The sequence below is a fragment of the Schistocerca cancellata genome, chromosome 9 (genome assembly GCF_023864275.1).
Source record: "Schistocerca cancellata isolate TAMUIC-IGC-003103 chromosome 9, iqSchCanc2.1, whole genome shotgun sequence".
Lineage (NCBI taxonomy): Eukaryota > Metazoa > Arthropoda > Insecta > Orthoptera > Acrididae > Schistocerca > Schistocerca cancellata.
In genome coordinates, this window is record NC_064634.1 from 194,328,378 (window position 1) to 194,350,829 (window position 22,452).

The window sequence follows — 22,452 nt, forward strand, 5'->3', positions numbered from 1 at the left end:
TGAACAACATGGATTCAGAAATAAGAGGTCAACGACAACTGCTGTCTATGAGTGCATCAATTCCATCCTAAACCTGATGGACAAAAAACAGGAAACAATAGGAGTCTTTATTGACTTGTCAAAAGCTTTTGACATGGTGGACCATAAAATTCTGCTATCAAAGCTAGAAAGATATGGTATTCGAGATCTGTCCAACAAGTGGATCAGTTCCTTCCTGACAAATCGTATGCAAGCAGTGTGCGTCAAGCTCACAAATATTGAACTAAAAACTGTACCTAATCACTTATCTGACTATAAACAAATAAAATGTGGTGTGCCCCAAGGATCTGTATTGGGACCCCTTCTGTTTCTTCTGTACATAAATGATCTACACTTAAATATTGATGCACACAAATCAATCATATTTGCAGATGACACCACGATTCTACTAAAAAGAGATGACGATGAACAGTTACAGCACACAGTAAACATGGTCACGAAACAACTTAGCAGCTGGGCACAGAGTAATCAGCTTGTAATAAACAGTAAGAAAACCGTTGCTCTAAAATTGCACAATGTTCCTAACAAGGACATGTTTATCCCGTCAGTCTCTATCAATGACGAACCAGTTGGTAACAGTACTGAAACCAAATTCTTAGAACTTTGTCTGCAGAGTAACATCAGATGGACTGTTATCTTCTTTGTTCATTAAAATCATGCTGTAGTGAGAAAACAGTATTGAATGCATATCATGCGTACTTTCATTCTCGTCTTAGATATGGGTTCACCTTCTGGGGAAACTCTAAAATAGCTAATAGCACTTTTAAACTACAAAAAAGGGCCATTAGAATCTTGTTTGGGTGCAAGCCTAGAGACTCTTGTAAACCCCTGTTTAAGAAATCTGATATTCCCCCATTACCGTGTGTATACATTATGGAAACCCTTTTGTTCTTTAAATTAAATGTAATAGGCAAGGACCAGAGACTACAAAAAAACTGTGATATACGTGAGCACTTTACCAGACAAAACAGAAACTTACATATGACTCAAATCAGCACAGCACTGTGTCAAAAAGGTACTTTTCACATGGGAGTTAAACTTTATAACAAACTTCCTGAAAACATAAAAGCTATCACTGAAGTCAATACATTTGGAAAATCTCTAAAGTCATATTTACAGCATCACTGCTTTTACTCCATCGAAGAATATTTAAATTTATGAAATGTGTTATATAAGTACTTACGTGTAAAGTGTATTATTGTAAGCTTAAATATGTATGCCTTGAAATTACTTTCAGCCTGTATATTTATAACTCGACTTGTCCAATGTCTTATGCATAAGCTGCTATATAGACAACAGGACCAATAAAATACAATCTACAATCATTTGCTCAAAAGCATATGTGAGGTAAAAATTTGTCTAACTAGGAGTTGTTCAACTTTAACAAACAAACAATCTTTCAAACATCATTACAGGAATGCACTAAAATCATGTCCCATATTGGCCAATTAGCATGTGTTTCCTTAAATTTATAATTAAGATACTGAAATTTGCAGCCGTGTTGATTCTGCAACTGAACACTACATTGCAGTGGCTTTTCTGGCTTTTTATAACAGAACTGAAAAATTTATGGCTTGCATTAGCCATATGAATCTGCTACTTATATTAATCTGGTAACTTCTCTTTTAGCTGAATGTGTGTCAGTTCGTTAGGTTCATGTTCCATGGATCATTTTGCATGATGCATCATAATGATGTGCAGTGAGTCTTTTTACATTCACATCACAAATTAATTTGTAAATATGGCTACAAACTGACATTCCTACGTTTTTTTTTTATTATTATTATTTTTTTTTTTTAAGCAGATTTGAGTTAGTAATTCCTATCCATAACTTTCACACCTTACAATAATATAAATTCTTCTATGGAGTAGAAGGAATTGTTAAGAACAATTGTTTTAGTTTGTTTTCAGATTTTGCTTTGCTGTCTGTCAGAGATTTTATATCACCAGGTATGTGATCAAAAATTTTAGTTGTAACATTGTGCATCTCTTTTTGTGCCGAAGACAACTTTAATGTGGATTAATAATGTTATTTTTCTTTCTGGTATTGTAATAATGTACATCAGTTTCCTTTTGATCTATAGTGGGTTATTTACAACAAACTTCATGAGGGAATAAAAGTACTGTGAAGCAACAGTCAGAATGCCCAACTTCTTAAACAGAGGTCTATAAGATGATTGTGGGTGAGGACTAAATGTTATTCTTACTGCACATTTTTGAGTAATGAAGACTTAAGGATGAGTTACAAAAGAACATTATTCCATATGGCATTATTGAATGAAAATATACAAAATATCTCTCCCAAAGATTTGCAATGATTCTAAATGTAAAAGTGGCTGAACTAAATTGTTCCAAAATGTGTTTTTTCTGGTTCAAATTCTCATTGATATTGACACCTAAGAATTTTCAAGTTTCCACCCTATTTATTACTTCCTTGCCTTGTGTCACACTTATCTTTAGTGTAGTACTCCTAGATGTACAGAAATAAATATGTTGTGATTTTTTTAAAATTGAGGGTGAGACCATCCATAGAAATCAGTCAATGATACATTTAATAATATGTTAACCATTTCTTCTGTTTATACATGTATTTTACAATTCTTGTGTCCTCTGCAAAAATAACTAATTCTGCTTTTTATGTATTAGACAGCGGATCATTTACATGTGTGAGAAACAACAGTGGATCTAAGCTAGAACCTTGAGAAAGCCCATATGTGATTTCTCCCAAGTCAAAATCACACCCTTAGGCCATATTGGTTCAATTATGAAGTATAACTTTCTGCATCATATTGGTTAGATATGACATTATTTATTGGTTGGCTAGACCTTCAGTCCCATGAAACAGCAATTTATCTAGGAGGATACTGTGATTCACACGGTCAAATGCATCAGATGGATTGCAGAAAATACCAGCTGGTGCTATTACATTATTTAATGCTTTTAAAATTTTGTGAATGAACATGTAGTTGGCATTCTCAGTAGAGCATCTCTTTTGAAACCCAAACTGTGATTTGCTGAGGATATTATTATTGCTAAGATGAGATAATATTATAGAATAAGGGTGATCTGTTCAAAAAATTCAAGAACTTTGTCTACAAAATTTTTCTGTGCTTGCCTTTTACTTATAGTGCATAGTCTCCTTCAAAATAATCTTCTTCACAGTTGATACACCACTTCCAATGTTGTTTCCACTTCTGGAAGCAGTCTTGGTATGGATCTTGCTGGATCGCATTTATCACGTCTGTCGTTGCAAATCTTCGTCCTTTCTATGGGGTTTACAACTTTGGAAGTAAGAAAATGTCCGCAAGGGCCATCTCATTCATTTGTACAAGCCAAAAGCTCTTCACAGATTGTGAGGTGAAAATCTTTCTGGTCTTGACTCGTGAGTCGTGGTACGAACTGGGCACCAACACAGTGCATTCCAAGATGCTGTGTCAGGATTTCATGGCATGATCCACCTAAAATGCTACATTCATCTGCAATCTCTCAGACGTCAGTCTTTGATTGGCATGCACAATTTGATTGAAGTTCCTGACATGCACGTCGTCGGTAGATGCCGAAGGGTGTCCAGAACAAATGTTTTAACAACACTTTACAAGAGATGACTGGGAATAAAATTTATAAGGAACCAAATGCTATCATAAAAGTTAATATATGCAGAATATATGATGCAGAAAGCCTACAGTGATGAGTGCTTAAGCTTTATTTGGTGTTACCAATGGGTCACATGGTTTAAAAAGGCTGGACGGAAGTTAAAGATGACCCTTGTTCTCTATATTGGGCCTTGTGTTATACGACTGTGCCTGTTAGGTATAGGCTATGGTACTCCACACTCACATTATGGATTTATTAAGCAAATATACAACAATATTTGATGGCAAAATTTTAAGTATCAAGAATTATGAAGCACATATCCTACCAAAGCTTAAACAGGTAACCAAGCTTTGCAAAGTGTGTAACGTGCCTTTTGCTTTGGAAGATAAACTTAATTTGGAACTGCAATGATTAAAGGAAGAATATGTAATGAAACCAATCACTAGTAGCCCATGGGCTGCACCAATAGTGCTTTCTAAAAAATGCATATGAATCTCTGTGAATCTGCAGTGACTTTAAAGCCACAATTAATACACAAATGATTATGGATACATATCTGACCACAAAGTGGAAAATATTAGGGCTAGGTTGGGTGGAGATACAATTTTTGCCAAAACTGATCTAACCAAAGCTTATTTTCAATTATCCATCAATGATCAACAAAATGTTTTTCAATGTAGGATGTTGTCATTTGGCACCTTTAGCACTCTGGCCACTTTCCAATGATATCTTGAACAATTAACTAGTGCCATTCTGGACGCCAACAATTATCTTGATGATATCTTTGTCATGGAGGACAAACTCTATTGAGCTTTGAAGAAATTTGAAATCACTGTTTCTACATCTAGATCATACTCTGAAAGCCATCTAATGGTGTGTGGCAGAGGGTACTTTCAGTACCACTTTCTGATCCCTCTAATCCTGTCCTACTTGTGAATAGTGTGTGGGAAGAATGATTGTGGCCCTAATTCCTCGAATTTTCTCCTCATGGTCAATATGCAAGATGTATGTGGAGGTAAGTAATCTGTTGTCTGACTCCTCCTGAAAAGTGCTGTCCCGAAATTTCAATAGTAAATCTCTCCATGATGAACAACGCCTCTCTTGTAACGTCTGCCAGTGGAATTTGTTTAGCATCTCTGTAATGCTCTCTCAACAGCTAAACTATCCTGTGATGAAATGCGCCACTCTTCGCTGGATCTTCTCTATCTCCTCTATCAGTCCTACCTGATAGGAGTCCCAGATAGATGAACAATACTCAAGAATCGGGTGAACAAGTGTCTTATAAGCCACTTCCTTCATGGATGAGTTACATTTCCTTAAGAATCTTCCAATGAATCTGAGTCTTGTGTCTGCTTTTCCCACTATCTGTTTTATATGGTCATTCCACTTAAGGTTTCTCTGGATAGTTATGCCTAGATATTTTACGGCAGACGCTGACTCTAGCAGTTTGTCATCAATTGTGTATCTGTACAGTAGTGGATTTTTTCCCTATGTATGCTCAATATGTTACATTTATTTACGTTCAGGTACAACTGCCAGAGTCTGCAACATTCATCACTTCTCTGCAGGTTGTTCTGCAAATTCTTACTACCTACTCGCATTGCTACTTTGGTATAAACAACTGCATCATCTGCGATTAGCCTTAAAGAGCATCTGACGCTTTCTACTAGATCATTTATATACAGGGTGAGTCACCTAACATTACCGCTGGATATATTTCATAAATCACATCAAATACTGATGAATCGATTCCACAGACCGAACGTGAAGAGAGGGGCTAGTGTAATTGGTTAATACAAACTATAAAAAATGCACGGAAGTATGTTTTTTAACACAAACATACTTTTTTTAAAATGGAACCCCGTTAGTTTTGTTAGCACATCTGAACATATAAACAAATACGTAATCAGTGCCATTTGTTGCATTGTAAAATTTTAATTACATCCGGAGATATTGTAACCTAAAGTTGATGCTTGAGTACCACTCCTCCGCTGTTCGATCGTGTGTATCAGAGAGCACCGAATTACATAGGGATCCAAAGGGAACGGTGATGGACCTTAGGTACAGAAGAGACTGGAACAGCACATTAGATCCACATGCTAACACCTTTTTATTGCACTTCGTCGACACTCACCATAGATGAGTATCATCTTTGCATTTTCAGAGTTCGAATACACCATGGTCACAGTTCCTACAACACTACACTATCACAGACGTCTGGTAACACGGTGTACTACAGTTGGTCTGCGTGCGGAGACGAATGCAGAATAACAATAGCAGCAAGTGCTACATGCGGACACTGTGACAGCTAGACCAATCCACAACAGTGCACTACAGCCACACTCGTAAACATGGTCGTCATTGTAAACATGTCCCTGCAGATGCTGCTTGCCGACAGTGGCCTGTGTTTGTTACAACACGCTACTGAACGTCAGAGGTTTCAAGTGTCAACTTTAGGTTACAATATCTCTGGATGTAATTAACATTTTACAATGCAACAAACGGCACTGATTACATATTTTTTTATATGTTCAGATATGCTAACAAAACTAACGTGGTTCCATTACAAAAAAAAAAAAAAACAACTTAGGTTTGTGTTAAAAAACATACTTCCGTGCATTTTTGTATGGTTTGTATTAAACAATTACACTAGGCCCTCTCCTCACGTTCAGTCTGTGGAATCGGTTCGTCAGTATTTGATGTGGTTTACAAAATATATCCAGCAGTAACATTAGGTGACTCACCCTGTCACCCTGTATATTGTGAACAGCAACGGTCTTATCACACTTCCTTGTGGTACTGCGGATATTACCTTTACCTCTGTTGATTTAGGTCTACATCTACATGGTTACTCTGCAATTCACACTTAAGTGCCTGGCAGAGGGTTCATCAAACCATTTTCATACTACTACTCTACCATTCCACTCTCAAATGGCACATGGGAAAAAGGAACACCTAATCTTCCTGATCAATCTCTGATTTCTCTTATTTTATTCTGATGATCATTTCCCCTTATGTAGGTGGGTGTCAAAAAATATTCAGAAGAGAAAGTTGGTGATTCAAATTTCATAAACAGATCTCACCACAAAGAAAACCACTTTGTTTCAGTGACTGCCACCACAACTCGTGTATCACATTACTGACACTCTCACCCCTATTGTACAATAACATGAAACAAGCTGCCCTTCTTCGCACTTTTTCGATGTCTTCTGTCAATCCTACCTGGTAAGGATCCCACACTGCTGTTAAGAGCAATGTGTTGAGTTCTATCTGTAAGAAAGTCTTGAATCCAGTCGCAGGTCTGCTCTGATACCCTCTAAGTTCGTATTTTTTCATTAAACAGCAATGTGGGATGGTGTCAAATGCCTTACCAAAGTCAAGGAAAATGGCATCAGCCTGAATGCCATCGTCCACTGCACTGTGGATTTCATGGAGGAACAGAGCGAGCTGAGTTTTGCAGGATATCTCTTTGTGGAATCCATATTGATTTTTATAGAGGAGCTGTTCATTTTCCAAAAAACGTCATAATTCTTGAGCATAAAACATGTTCCGTAATTCTGCAACAGATTGACGTCAATGATATAGGTCTGCAATTGTGTGGATCTGTCTTACAACCTTTCTTAAAAATGGGAATGACCTGTAGTTTTTTCCAGTAGTTACGTACCTTTCGTTGCTCAAAAGGGAAGCTAGAAAGGGAGCAAGTTTGTTTGCATAATCTTTCAAGCTCTAGTACATGCTAATTTAAAGTGCAACAGAGGAAAGTGTGTTTTCTTCATTAGGCACATAAAGTACCTGGGACACACATTCAGCACGAGTACGGAGCACCCATACTTAAACATACTGAGGCTGTACAAAGGTTACTGCTTCCCACTGATATGAAGCAGCTGAAGTCTGTTATGGGTCAACTTAAATATTATAGAAAATTGATTTTGCATGCTGCAGCTGTTTAAAACCACTCTGTCAGCAGTTTGGAAACTGGTCTACTGAATGTCAATACACATTTCACAGGCTTAAGTTGGCACTCTCCAAACCCACTGTTTAATTTATTACAATCCAGAGAACTTAGTCATCATGGCTGCTGATCCTCCACACAAAGTCAGTGCAGTGGAATGACTGACAGCTTTTGCTTCTAAAACACTTCAGGCACTGCAAAGAAAAACTATAGCCAAATCAAAAAAGAGGCACTGACCATTGTTTCCACTCTCGAAAAGTTACTTGATTATATGTACAGGCAAAGACTTCTTATGTTTAAGAAGGCCTTTGGCCTCCATCTTTAATGCTGGTAGTAGCATTACACAAGGAACTGTGTGGCAACTTCAACTGACTCTTCAAATTTAATATGAGATGAGATAGCATAACGCCACTTAGCATAAAAAAACCCAATGTACTTTCACACCAGCCAGCTGTATAGGACAGACTATATGATGTAGTACCCTAAATCTGCTTGCAACATTTCATTATTAGTGCCAATTCCCTTGGCACTCTTATGCCCAGGGGCCTTATACATCAAAATACAGTGACCAGTCAATAAGATAATACTCTGTAACCTTGAGAACATTGCATATTGAATAGAAAGCGTGGAATCACTGTTTGTATGGGGGTTCTCCTCTTGCATGATGAGAATGGAAAAACTAGTCACCTTTCCTGGGACTCTACAATAAAAAGGGTTGAATTTAGTATACTGAGGTCATTGGGGTGTTGTCTTCATAAAATGGATAGCCAGTGAAGACTTTTCTTGGAAGGAAATTGACAATAATATTGAGCTCATTCTCACAATCTGCACAAACTGTCAACACCATCAAGCAGTTCTATCTGACAATGAGAATTATTTCCCATGGCCACAGCCCATTCACCCTTGGACAGTGCTTCACTTTGGTTTTGCTGGACTGTTTTTGGAAGCTCAGTTGCTCCTTGTAGTGGATGCTTGTAGCAGATTTCAGTACATCTCCAAGATATAGTCAGTTTGTCTTCAAAGATGTTTTAGGCACTATGAAGAGTTCGCTATAGAAGGCTTACCTTCCACACTGGTTACTGAAAACAGTACCCAATTCACCTCTCTGGAGTTTGAGACATATTGTGAAGGAAATTGTATTACACACATTTTGTCGGCACCATTTCACCCAGCATACAACGGTCTGGCAGAGAGATTCATGAGGACTTTTGTGACATAAATGGTCAAGTCGTTTAATGAGTATAACAGAGATTATACTTTAACTGGTTTTTTATCTACATACTGTGACACACCTCAAAATGATCAATGTCCAGTGGAGAAGCTATATGGCCAGTCACAAAGGCCCCTCCTGTCTATTGTCAAACTGTTTGACCCCATAGCAACTTACCAAGTGTCTTGCGTATGCACAAATTCAAGCTGCATGACCTGGCATTTGCCTTGATACCTCATCAGGGTGACTGTGGATACTGACACAGATTACCAAGCTGTTGTGTTGCTCTATGTTTGAAATTCAAACAACACATCTAGCACTTAAACAGAAGAGGTGGCCCAAGCCAAGAAGCACTAAAATCAGCTTTGAAATCTTGTCTCAAACAATGTAAATGCTGTCATGTTCTTTTTTTTCATAATACCTCCAACTGGCCCACAGCCAGACTCCCATATCTCAGGACCGCATCTCCAGGGACAGGTTCTTTGCTGAAGATTTCAAAACCATCTCAATGAAGGTCAATGTTGTTGACTCCAAGGTGACTCATCCTCCTCGACATAACTTCCAGGGGTTATCTTTAGCACACTGAGATGACTCCACCACTTCTCCCCTAGGAGGGGGTAGGTGACTGTGACCTCTTGCAGTATAGTCACGTCTGCAGGGTTGCCTGCTCAGCAGAAATAAACAGTACAGCCACAATGTAGTTCCAGTCAGGCTCACAGAAGGAGCCAATGTCGCTGCATTGCTCTACACCAGTCACATGCAGTGAAATAGAGTGTGACGATATACTTCCACTAATTGGGTATTGAGGGGGCTGCAGGGCAAAAGCAAGTTGTCTTTGAGTTAAGAGTAAACTATGTACAAGCACCTTCTTCCTGGATGATGCCATGCAAGCCAGCATCTCTTGAAACAACTTAGATTTTGGCATGAGTAAAATACTTTGTTTAGCACTTTGTATGTAAAGAATCGTTAGTGGACTTAAGTGTTTTATGTTGATAATATTCATAAGAATTTCATTACTTGTAATAAATATGGTAACTTTGATTCAGTTCTGTCAATTGGTAGTTGTGAAGCCACCTTGATAACTGAGAGAATAAATTTTGTGTGCAATGCACCCTGAAGACAGACACAGCAACACTCTATTTAAATGAAACTAAAATGTATCAGAGACCTTTTCAAATCTCAAACATCTATGATGTACATATGCCAACTGAAGCAATGACTGAAAATTTGTACCAATGCTAGGATTCAAACCTGGGTCTCCTGCATACTAGGTAGATGTGCTAACCACTACGTCATCTGACACAGAGGCTTTGCTCCACTGTGCAGACTACCATATCACATTCCCACTAAACTTGAACAGCATTGCAGAGGCTCTCCAACTGTATTGGAGTTGTGCTTCAGCATCAATTGAAACAGGGGATCCTGCCTGAATCCCAGGCACAGGTGCCTTTATCAAATGAAACTGTATGGTTCCAGAGACATTTCAAGTCTCAAACATCCATGGTGTATACAGGGTGGTCCATTGATAGTGACCAGGCCAAATATCTCACAAAATAAGCATCAAATGAAAAAAACTACAAAGAACGAAGCTCATCTAGCTTGAAGGGGGAAACCAGATGGCCCATGGTTGGCCCGCTAGATGGCACTGCCATAGGACAAATGGATATCAACTGCGTTTTTTTTTTAAATAGGAACCCCCATTTTTTATTACATATTCGTGTAGTATGTAAAGAAATATGAATGTTTTAGTTAGACCACTTTTTTTTGTTTTGTGATAGATGGCACTGTAATAGTCACAAACGTATAAGCACGTGGTATCACGTAACACTCCACCAGTGCGGATGGTATTTGCTTCGTGATACATTATCCGTGTTAAAATCGACCGTTTACCAATTGTGGAAAAGGTCGATATCATGTTGATGTATGACTATCGTGATCAAAATGCCCAACGGCATTGGACGACATCATCCAAGTGTTCGGACCGTTTGCTGGATAGTTATGTCATTTAAGGAAACAGGAAGTGGTCAGCCACATGCGAAACTTCAACCACAACCTGCAACAAATGATGATGCCCAAGTAGGTGTTTTAGCTGCTGTCGTAGGTAAACCGCATATCAGTAGCAGACAAATTATGCGAGAATCAGGAATCTCAAAAACGTCGGAGTTGAGAATGCTACATCAACATCGATTGCACCCGTACCATATTTCTATGCACCAGGAATTGCATGGCGATGACTTTGAATGTCATGTATAGCTCTGCCACTGAGCACAAGAGAAATTACGGGATGATGACAGGTTTTTTGCACGCATTCTATTTAGCGATGATGTGTCATTCACCAACAGTGGTAACGTAAACCGGCATAATATGCACTATTGGGCAATATAAAATCTGTGATGGCTGTGACAAGTGGTACATCAGTGACCTTGGTGGGTTAATGTATATTGCGGCATTATGGGAGGAAGGATAATTGGCCCCCCTTTTATCAATGGCAATCTAAATGGTGCAATGTATGCTGATTTCCTACATAATGTCCTACTGATATTACTACAAAATGTTTCACTGCATGACAGAATGGCGATGTACTTCCAACATGATGGATGTCTGGCACATAGCTCGCGTATAGTTGAAGCAGTATTGAATAGCATATTTCATGACAGGTGGATTGGTCGTCAAAGCACCATACCATGGCCTGCACATTCACCGGATCTGACGTCCCCAGACTTCTTTCTCTGGGGAAAGTTGAAGGATATTTGCTATCCTGATCCACCGACAATGCCTGACAACATGCGTCAGCGCATTGTCAATGCATGTGCGAACATTACGGAAGGCAAACTACTTGCTGTTGAGATGAATGTCATTACACGTATTGCCAAATGCATTGAGGTTGACGGACATAATTTTGTGCATTTATTGCATTAATGTGTTATTTACAGGTAATCACACTGTAACAGCATGCGTTCTCAGAAATGATAAGTTCACAAAGGCACATGTATCACATTGGAACAACCGACATAAAATGTTCAAACGTACCTACATTCTGTATTTTAATTTAAAAAACCTACTTGTTACCAACTGTTCACCTAAAATTGTGAACCATATGTTTGTGACTATTACAGTGCCATCTAACACAAAGTGAAAAAAGTGGTCCAACTAAAACATTCATATTTCTTTACGTACTACACAAATATGTAATAAAAAATAGGGGTTCCTACTTTAAAAAATGCAGTTGATATCCGTTTGACCTATGGTAGTGCCATCTAGTGGACCAACCATAGCGCCATCTGGTTTCCCCCTTCAAGCTAGACAAGTTTCGTTCTTTGTAGTTTTTTCGTTTGATGTTTATTTCGTAAGATATTTGGCCCGGTCACGATTAATGGACCACCCTGTATATGCAGATTGATATTGTAGATGTTTGAAAGATGAAAATGTCTCTGGAGCCATATAGTTTTGTATGATTAAAGTACCTAAACCTGGATTTCAGGCAGGATCACCCATTTCATTCGATGCTGAGGTGCTATTCCAATACATTTGGAGACTCTCTGCAATGATGTTTTAGTTTAAGGGGAATACCAAGTGGGCTGAGGAGTAAATGTGAATTTGGATTCAGGAGGTAGGCATGCTAAGGTGGGTGCTAAGGCAATGTAGTGGTTAGAGCAGCTGCCTAGTGAGCAGAGGATGCAGTTTCAAATTCCAGCCTGGTTGCAAATTTTCATTCATTGCTTCACTCTTCATTTTATGAGTTATGCTGTGTTTTATGAGTTTGTCTACATCTCAGTTTTCAATATTTTCGTGTGCTGCAGTAGGCTCATCTGATTGTGTTTGCCATTGGAGGGTCTTTTAATGGTTGGGTCTTAAAATATACTATTTACTGTTGCATAATATATTTCCAGTTATGGCATATAAGACACCTGCCTTCCCAAGAAATTACTTTAGCTCATTTGTGCACACACAGTTATCTATGTAAGAGGCAACAGATGGATTTTATCTGGTGTTTTGGTAGATATTAGCAATTTTGTTTTTGCAATGTGTCAGCCAAACAGATGCTGCTCATCAAGTCTTGCATACGACACCCAGTGCTGACAGGATACATCAGTTTGTTTCCCATTATAAACAAAATAATTTTTAAAGTGGAATTATATGTGCCCATTTAATTGGCCAGTCCCAAATTAGTCTAGGGTTATTTGTTTTATCAATATATATTACCAGAAACATTAAAATGTGAAGAATAATTGGTACTCCAACAGCAACTGAACAATGCTGTGCTTGGCAATAATAGTTGGACGCGGGCATGAATGGTACTGTCATTGCTGGAGTACTGGTTATTTTTCATGTTATACTGTCCCTGTTAATACAGATCAATGGAAAAAAAATTGCACTGGACTAATTTGAGACCGCTCAATCAAATTGGTATGTAAAATTCTGCTATCAAAATGATTTTTCTCATAACGGGAAACAAGCAGACGGTTTCCATCGACACTGAGTGTCATGTGAAAGATATGATGAGCAGTATTTGTTTGGGCTGACACCAGGTACAAACTGCAAAAACTAAACTGCAAATATCTGCTGAAACACCAGAGGATATGTGTGTAACAATCCACAGGAGAGACATCATGTATATTTCCTTATGATCAATTCTAGATTCTGCTGGCATTATATAAGCATGCATTAACAATTAAGCTCATATGTTATGTTCGTGTGGGACTCAATTCCTTTCTGAAGTGTGAATATTTATGATACTGCCCCCATGCATTTTCTTTAATGCTTCAAAATAGATCTCATTTAATATTTATGGTGGTGTATTTATGACTGGTGACTGAATTAATTTAATGTTGCATTAGGTTTTTCTTATTTCACTGAGTCCATCAGATTATAACAAAATTTATATTATTGCTAGTTCATCAAAAACCAATGGCCTTTCTACAGTGTTAACACTGGTTCCCATGAGATCACCAAAGTTAAGCACTGTTGGGCTTGGCTTAGACACATATGGGTCACTGTCGAAGTCTTCCGAGTGCTGTTGCCAAGTGGGGTGTCCTCCACCCTTTTGAGATCAGTTAAGGAGCTACTTTATTGAGAAGTGGTAGCTCTGGTCACAAAAACTGACAACAGCTGGGAGAGCAGTCTGCTAACCACATGCCATTCCATATCCATATTCAGTGACACCTATCAGCTGAGGATGACATGTGGTCAGTCAGTAATGCAGCCCCTCCTGAGGCCTGTTCAGATGAAGTTAGTTAGTGTATTCCATGAAAAACTAACATTTTGAAACTGTGGCTACGCACAAAATACAGATTCTTGCAAAGAAATGGCTGGCTGCTGTTTTCCTCTTTGCAAGAATCCACTTGTAAAATTTATATTACCAGGATGTAACTTACTATCCTATAATAAAAAAAACTGGAGATCAGATATTTAATCTTTGAAACTGTCATTAACATTGTTAATTCATGTGAGATGTTCACCAAAAGAAACTGATTAAATAAGAGTTAACAGATATTCCTAATTGCTACATTAAATAAAAACTTAATTTCATCACTCATTTTCATCGCATTCCACTATATCACTACACATAACAGGCAACCCCGTGCTTAAAAAATCATATTTGCTCCTTTTCCCTGATATTATTTAAAATTTCACTGTTCAGATTTCATTGAATCTCTTACTAAATGCTACCACACAGTTTCTACATCTACATCTACATCTACTTATACACTCTGCAAGCTACGATATGGTGTGTTGTGGAAGGTGCATTGTACCACTGTTAGTCATTTCCTTTCATGTTCCACTCACAAATAGAGGGAGGGAAAAATGATTGTCTATTTCCCTCCATATGAGCCCTAATTTCTCTTATCTTCACAGACTTTATGCAAAATGTACATTGGTGGCAGTAGAATCATTTTGCAATCATCTTTAAATTATGGTTCTCTAAATTTTCTCAATAGTGTTTCCCTCCAAGGATTCGCATTTGAGTTTATGAAGAATCTCTGTAATACTCTCCTGTTGAGAATCTACTGGTAACAAATGTAGTAGACTTCTCTGAACTGCTTCAATGTGTTCCTTTAATCTGACTTGGCAGGGATCCCAAACACTCAAGCAGTACTCAAGGATGGGTTGCACTAATGTTGCATACATGATCTCCTTTACAGATGAAGCACACTTTTCTAAAATTCTCCCAATAAACTGAAGTTGACTATTCGCCTTCCCTACTATCATCCTTACATGCTCATTCCATTTCATATCACACTGAAACATTATGCCCAGATATTTAATCAGCATAATTTTGTCAGGCAGCACTACTAATGCTATATTCAAATCTTATGGGATTGGTTTACCTACTTTTCTGTATTAACTTTTATTTTTCTACAACCGAGCAAGCTGCCATTCATCACACCAACTAGGAATTTTGTGAAGTCATCTTGTATCTTCTTGCAGTCACTCTATGACAATACCTTGCAGTACACCACAATGTCATCAGCAAACAATCTCAAATGGCTACTCAACCTTCTATCACATCATTTATGTACATAGACAATAAGAGTGGTCCTCTCACCCTTCCCTGGAGCACTCCTGATGATATCCTTTTCTCTGATGGACACTTGCTGTCAAGGACAACATACTGGGTTCTATTACATAAGGAGTGTTTGAGCCACTCACAAATCTGGGAACTTATTCCTTATGCTCATTCATTAATTAATTATGAGCAGTTGGACACCATGTCAAATGCTTTCAAGAAGTCTAGGAAAATGGAATCTGCCTGTTGGTTTTTGTCCTTGGTTCACAGGATATTTTGTGAGAAAAGGGCAAGTTGTGTTTCATGTGAGCAATGCTTTTGTAAATCCATATTTATTTGTGGGCAGAAAGCCTTCCATCTCAATAAAATTTATTATATTGAAAGGAATGAGACAGACCAGGAAATAATGGCAAGAATCCAGGCAGGAAACAGATCTAGGTTTGCTCTCAGAAAGCTGCTGAAGTCCCAGATTCACCTTTTTCCAGTTGCTTGAGACTTTGCACTGGGCAAGAGATTAGTGATAAATGCAAGCGAAGGAAGGGGTTGTGTTATTACTAAAAAAGATCTATGATGCAGAATTAATTCAAATGTTCTGTTTTGTTATTTATACATAAAACTGATCTTAAAACAAAGGTGATGTAACTTACCAAACAAAAGCACTGGCATGTTGATACACATACAAACAAACACAAACATACACACAAAATTCAAGCTTTCGCACCCAATGGTTGTTTGATCAGGAAAGAGGGAAGGAGAGGGGAAGACGAAAGGATATGGGTTTTAAGTGAGAGGGTAAGGAGTCATTCCAATCCCGGGAATGCTGTCTGCAGGTCTGCTTGTGTCTGTGTACGTGCGGATGGATATGTGTGTGTGTGCGAGAGTATACCTGTCCTTTTTTCCCCCTAAGTTAAGTCTTTCCACTCCCGGGATTGGAATGACTCCTTACCCTCTCCCTTAAAACCCACATCCTTTTGTCTTTCCCTTTCCTTCCCTCTTTCCTGATGAAACAACCATTGGGTGCGAAAGCTTGAATTTTGTGTGTATGTTTGTGTTTGTTTGTGTGTCTATCAACATGCCAGCGCTTTTGTTTGGTAAGTTACATCATCTTTGTTTTTAGATATATTTTTCCCATGTGGAATGTTTCCCTCTATTACATTCATATCATAAAACTGATCTTATTGACACACTTTTGCTATTGGCCAATGGATTTTTAACTATATGTTCAAATTAACTACGAGAACATGACTTAAGACTATTGATTGTAATCCTTCTCCAGTAATAGCTTCCATGAGTGGCCCAAACATACAGCAATCTGAGAGCAACAAGGCTGGGCTGCAGGCTTGATCTTCAAGAGCAGTCCAAGCCATGTTGACCATTGATTGCTGGTTTACCATGTGCTGTGAGATCTGCCATTGTCATGGAAGGGGAACACACTTTTCATCTGGGTGTAGCACTTTTTTGAGCAGTAGGCAGCTTGAACTGCACAGAAAAGATGGCAGTAGTGAGCAGCATTAATGATCCTACGTTCCTGCACAAAAACAACCAGCAGAATGCCTTTGCTGTCCCAGAACGTCATGGCCATGATCTTACCAGTAGAAAACTTCATTTTAACTTTCACAAGGGCTCCCTTGTCATTCTGTACTGGCTTTTTTTTAATTTATCGGTCTAATTACTGAGTAAAGTCCCATACCATGTGACAGTTTTATCCAAAGAAACAGCATCTTTTTTTCCTTTTACTTTGTGCAAAGAGTGTGAGAAACTACAATGCACACAGTTTTCCGTTCTTGTTTCGGCAACTCCAGAAGCCAACAAGTTGACACATTCGGATAATGTAACTCATTCCAAATGATTGACTGAAAATTTGCATAACTGATGTCAAGGTTCCAAAAGACTTTCAAACACACTACTCATTACCTTCAACAAGTCCACATATAGGCTTAATATTCTGTCTTGAGCTGGCATGGGGGTGGTACAGACGGGCAGAGTTTTCAACACTCTTTCATCATTTCTTGACCTCCTTACACCAATAATTCATATAGGGCCATGAAAGGATCTTTTCCCAAATTTTAGTAGTAAATGGTGACAAATTTCAACAGCATTAACCTTCTCATTAATGACAAAATTTTTTACGCTGTGTTATGCAACAGCAGAATCCACCACTGTCTCTCTCGTTACAGCAGACACTGGTAACAGGAAAAATGTGAGGCCTAGCAGGGTCAGTGCAGCCTTCCAGGCATACCTCCTCATGTAACTGCAGAAGTTTGAAATCATCCCATCTACAATGAGCAAGCAACTAAAGAGGCTAATTTATTTTTAATCCATCCTTACACCACAGTATTCAGTATTTTGGGTTTTTCTTTAAGTTAGTTGTCTACAGACACAATGTGCGGTCTGCTTCTCCTCCACATAAATTTTACGATGAAGTTCCATACTAGCTTGTGTAAAAATAGTTACTTGATAAATACAACAATAAGTAGATTGTGATCAGTAAAAATCACAAAAAAATATAGCAGCAGTGCAAATTGTCATGCTATTCTGTGAGAATTCATATCCCCAGTTCTTTCTACCCTAGATACTGTGTCACAGAATGAGCAAAAAGCATTAAGAACAAGTAGATAATGAATTTAAATCCTTTCTGCGCCTTGCCTCCTTCATGCATTCTCAGAGACATGAAATTCAGAGAATTAATGACAACTGCAACAGGTCGGGTGTTTCTGCTTATGAGCCTCTGAAAATGGAGTATTTTGAGGAAGACTGAGAAATACAAATTTAGACAACACTGTGAATCTGTAGCTTACAGATTTTTCAAAAAATTCATCAGGTGAAAGATAAGAAACTGGAAAATAAAAGTTAAAGCATAGGCTCTACAAATGCTGAAGGGAAACAGAAATGTCCCAAGCCCTTGATCAGAATAAAATCAAGGTGTTAAAAAAGGCAGGGAAGTAACAGTAGCCTAAAAGAAAATGTATGTTTTTTAGAATTCCACCATTAATGCACTAGTGATTTTTTTCCTCTTTCATCTCTTTCTTCCTGTTTCTGTATTTTTTTTTCAATAATGTTTCACACTCCTCTCTTCATTTTTTCATACCATTCTCTAAATTAATTTGCCATTCATTCCATTTGGACTTCGTTATATATTTTTTGTAAAAATTCACGATTGGCTTATTGACCCGCCAGGTTAGCCGAGAACGCTAATGTGCTGCATCCTGGACTCAGGTAGGTGTACTAGCCCCGGATCGAATCCACCCGGCCGACTAACAAAGAGGGCTGGTATGCCGGCCAGCCTGGATGTGGTTTTTTAGCGGTTTCCCATGTACTACTAGATGACTACTGGGCTGGTCCCCATGTCCTACCTTAGTTACATAACTCGCAGACATTTGTAAACATTCATTCACACTATTTTATGGCTTACACTAGATGCAGATAGCTGGGGTACACTAATTCTGTCCTGGGGCAGGATGGGGTGGGGAGGCAGGAAGGGTGGGCATCCAGCCACCCTCTGAAACTAACATTGCCAAATCCATAGTAACAGGGCTGACACGCATTGAAGTGGGACAAAGGCCCAAGGCGATGACTTATGATTGGCTTATAATTATCAACAGCTGATTATTGGGTGTATTCAGCAATTTGAAAACTAATTGTTATTTAGTTGTGCCTGTCAGTCCTACTCCAGTGGTTTTGTTTTTGCACTACCAAGTATGCAGATATTTCCTCTTACAATAGTTTTTTTACTTTTATTTTAAACAGTCATTCAGTGCATTGCTATTTTTGTAGTGCCACAGCATGCAAGACATAGTGCTTCCCACTGCTGGTATGCAAAACAATGGAGTGGGCAAAATGAAGCAGATGGATGTGTGTTACTCATATACTGATAACAATTTGTTTTGATAAAGCAATGTGTCATCTGTGTTATGATATAGGGCATTATGTTCAGTGATGAAGAACTGTACTTCATGAAATATTATAAAATAACATTGGACACATAAAACATGAAAAAAATTATTTTGTGCTTAGTAGCGTATGCAAGGAAGTGAGAGTCAAGGTACATTTCTAAAAAAAATGTAAGCTGCTTTGTATGAGAAGTGGCAGGAAGACACTAATTTAAATCTTCACTATCATCAGTTAGTGACTTATTATATCTGCAACTGCAGAAATCTGAGAAAATACAAGATTGGAACAATGGATATGCATTTCAGAAGACTCACCTTTAAATCCAGGTAAAAATATCCTCAGTCATGTTTTCTGTGCTGATTTATTTCTGCGGGCAAATGATGGTCATGACCTTGGTTAGAGAACCATCCAAATTCCTGTCTTGATCCTTGTTAAAAGTGGGCAGTTGATCTGTATCCAGTCGTCACGTTGCTGTTGGCAGGGTATTACATAAGAAAGATGGGAGCAAGGACAGGGTGCATGGAAAGTTATGATCCAAGACCAGGAAAGTGAAAGGGACTGCTCAATGATGGATGAAGGAGTAGTCTAAGGAAAATAAAGTTTTTAAGACTAAGTGCAGGTATTAGAATTAAAATTTTCTCTGAAAATGGAATACAGAAAGATGGAGTGAATGTAGTATGGGAAAGATGGCTAACAAGGTAGAACAGCTGCAGAGCACAAGTGAGAGGAGTTAGGAAAGGGGTTAATGTGACATAACAGGGGAAACAGAGACAAGGAAAAGTGGAAGAAAGAGAAGAAATGAGAAAAAGTAAAGAATAAAGAGAAAATTTAATGAAATGCCAGATTTAACCAACTGAAAAGCATAAGACTGTTTCACTCTATTCTATGCTACAAAATATTGAGAGAAGAAATAAAGTAACAAACAAAAGCTAAAAGCACACAAAAATAAATGAAAATATAAAACAAGAGAATAAATAGAGCATGTAAGAAGAGAGGCAAGTAATAATGGACTTAATTTTAAAAGAACATATATATGTGGGGCAAATGTTGGCGATCCCAGGGCAAGTAAAACATGCTATGAAAGATAAAACATTAGGACAAGACAAATTGGACAGGGATCTAGTACATGTGTGTGGATATATGGTTAAGATCCAAATATTTGTTGTCTCTTGCTTTTTACAAGTACATTGAAGAATCATAAGAAAACCACATCATAATTCTTAAGGGATCAAGAAATAAGGTCAGCACTGTGAAACATGTTCAGGACCAGGATAATACGAGATACTGCTGTAATCTTTTTGCTTAATTCATTTGACACAAAGCTTTGAATTTTTGTGATTTTACACTGATGTTAACTGAACATTATTTGCAAATACACTAGTGTATAACATGAGCAGCTTGTTATCTGGATCCCCCATATGAAATATTAGGTGCAGCTAAAAGTATGGAAACCCTCTGCCTGTGAGCAGCACAATTTCCCTTTGTGATGAAGTATTTTTTTTAAAATAAGTGATGAAAGTGCAAAACATTTGCATTACACTTAGTGATAACTCTTCTAAAACAAGACAGAATTTCACGGCTAGATGAGAGAGTTCATTGATCACCATAAATTATGGACTTATTCAAAACAAAGGGCCAAGAACTTATATCACATTTCCACAGATACTACCAGTTACTGAAGAAATTACTTTTATTCTATAGAAAACTATGTCACATCAATGCCTGTTATATCTTGTTGAAGACCAGTATAAAAACACTATCTAAAAACACATACCTGAACCTGCACCATCAAGTATAAGATGTTACATAGCTGGAAAATGATATTACTGTGGTAAGGCAAATTCCAAGATGCCAAATTGTAAGACATGCCTCAATGCTGACAAAACCAATTTAATGTGTAAGTAGTTCATTGGGTTGAAAGGCTGAAATGCAGCAGTATGCAGCTAGGCGTATTTCAGATAACACTATGGAGTATGCTTCTCAAAGGCCTTTAACTACAGTGACCATAGGCATTCTTTAAGGAAGGTTATTGATGAAATGGGATAAATCTTTAATTTTATGCCATGTCCTTGCAAGAAGATAGGGTGATGTCACAAGTGACATCATCTTGGTGTGCACTCAGATCAGTTGAGATTTGATGCAAAAGAAGACCTGATTTGATCCATTATAAATAGTTCTGAAGAGACCAACTGAGAAGAGTACCCTGCTTTGTTCAGCAAATCATCCCTGTTCTGTTGCTAATGAGTGCACTGGAGATTGGTTATGATTGACACTGTTTTCAGCAAATGATAGCTAGTGGGGTCTATGTTCATTACAAGCTTCTCCTTGACAGTCATATTTTTGTTCTGTAGCACAGCCTCCATTGGAAAACACAGTAGTTTGTAGAAAGAGTATTGCATCTATTTTTAGATGCAAAATAGATTTTACCATGATATGTTTATCACTTCACCATCTTGAGCTGCCTCTCTCTCTCTCTCTCTCTCTCTCTCTCTCTCTCTCTCTCTCACACACACACACACACACACACACACACACCTAGAAAGACATTCCAGTTTGTATGAGATGATTTTGTAAGGGAGATAAGCATTTAATACCTCCATATTTATCCACATACACCTATCGTTTAAAAATGTAAGTTCTGAAGGTAGTATGCTGACATCTGCATCTCAAGCTGTACAGCAATGGCACTTTGTAACTGAGCATATACTACAGCAGGAGTGCCCTACAATATTAGCGGCCTGGTTTGTTGATTCTTAATTTTTGTATTACATTTTACAAGGGGGATTAAATAAGTGTTGCCACCATTATTTTCTTGGCCAATTTTGGTTGAAAAAATGTGGAATTTATTGTGGGACATTGTGGAATATCCCCTCTTCTGCCCCTACAATTCTGACAGGTGGCAGCACTGTAGCCTTCAAAATGGTATCTGTAATGGATTGCATTCACAGCAGAGAGCTGTCATTGAGTTTCTTCTGGCAGAAAACCAGAGCATCACAGATATTCATATGACTTGTAGAATGTCTATCCAGACCTGGAAGTGAACAAAAGCATTGTGAGTTGTTGAACGAGGCATGTGTCATCATCGCAACAAGGTTGCACAATCCTGTCCGATCTCCCATGTGCCAGCCATACACACACAGTTGTTATTCCTGCAATGCCAGAACATGCAGAAACTGTCATTGGAGGTGATCAACGGATCACAATTGAGCACTATGCTGCACATCTGGATGTCTCTGTTGGTAATGTTAACAAAATCAT

General features: G+C 38.1%; 1 protein-coding gene across 3 annotated transcripts in view; it reads right to left on the reverse strand.

The window, feature by feature from the left end:
• LOC126100988 (CB1 cannabinoid receptor-interacting protein 1-like) overlaps positions 1-22,452 on the reverse strand; it is a 247,659-nt gene that overhangs the window by 19,836 nt on the left and 205,371 nt on the right. The window contains exon 3 of one of the 3 annotated variants that reach the window (XR_007522241.1): positions 19,509-19,665. The exons of the other annotated variants lie outside the window; for them this stretch is intronic. The gene's annotated coding sequence lies outside the window, so the exon portion shown is untranslated. The remainder of the gene's footprint in view (positions 1-19,508; positions 19,666-22,452) is intronic. 3 annotated transcript variants of the gene reach the window in all.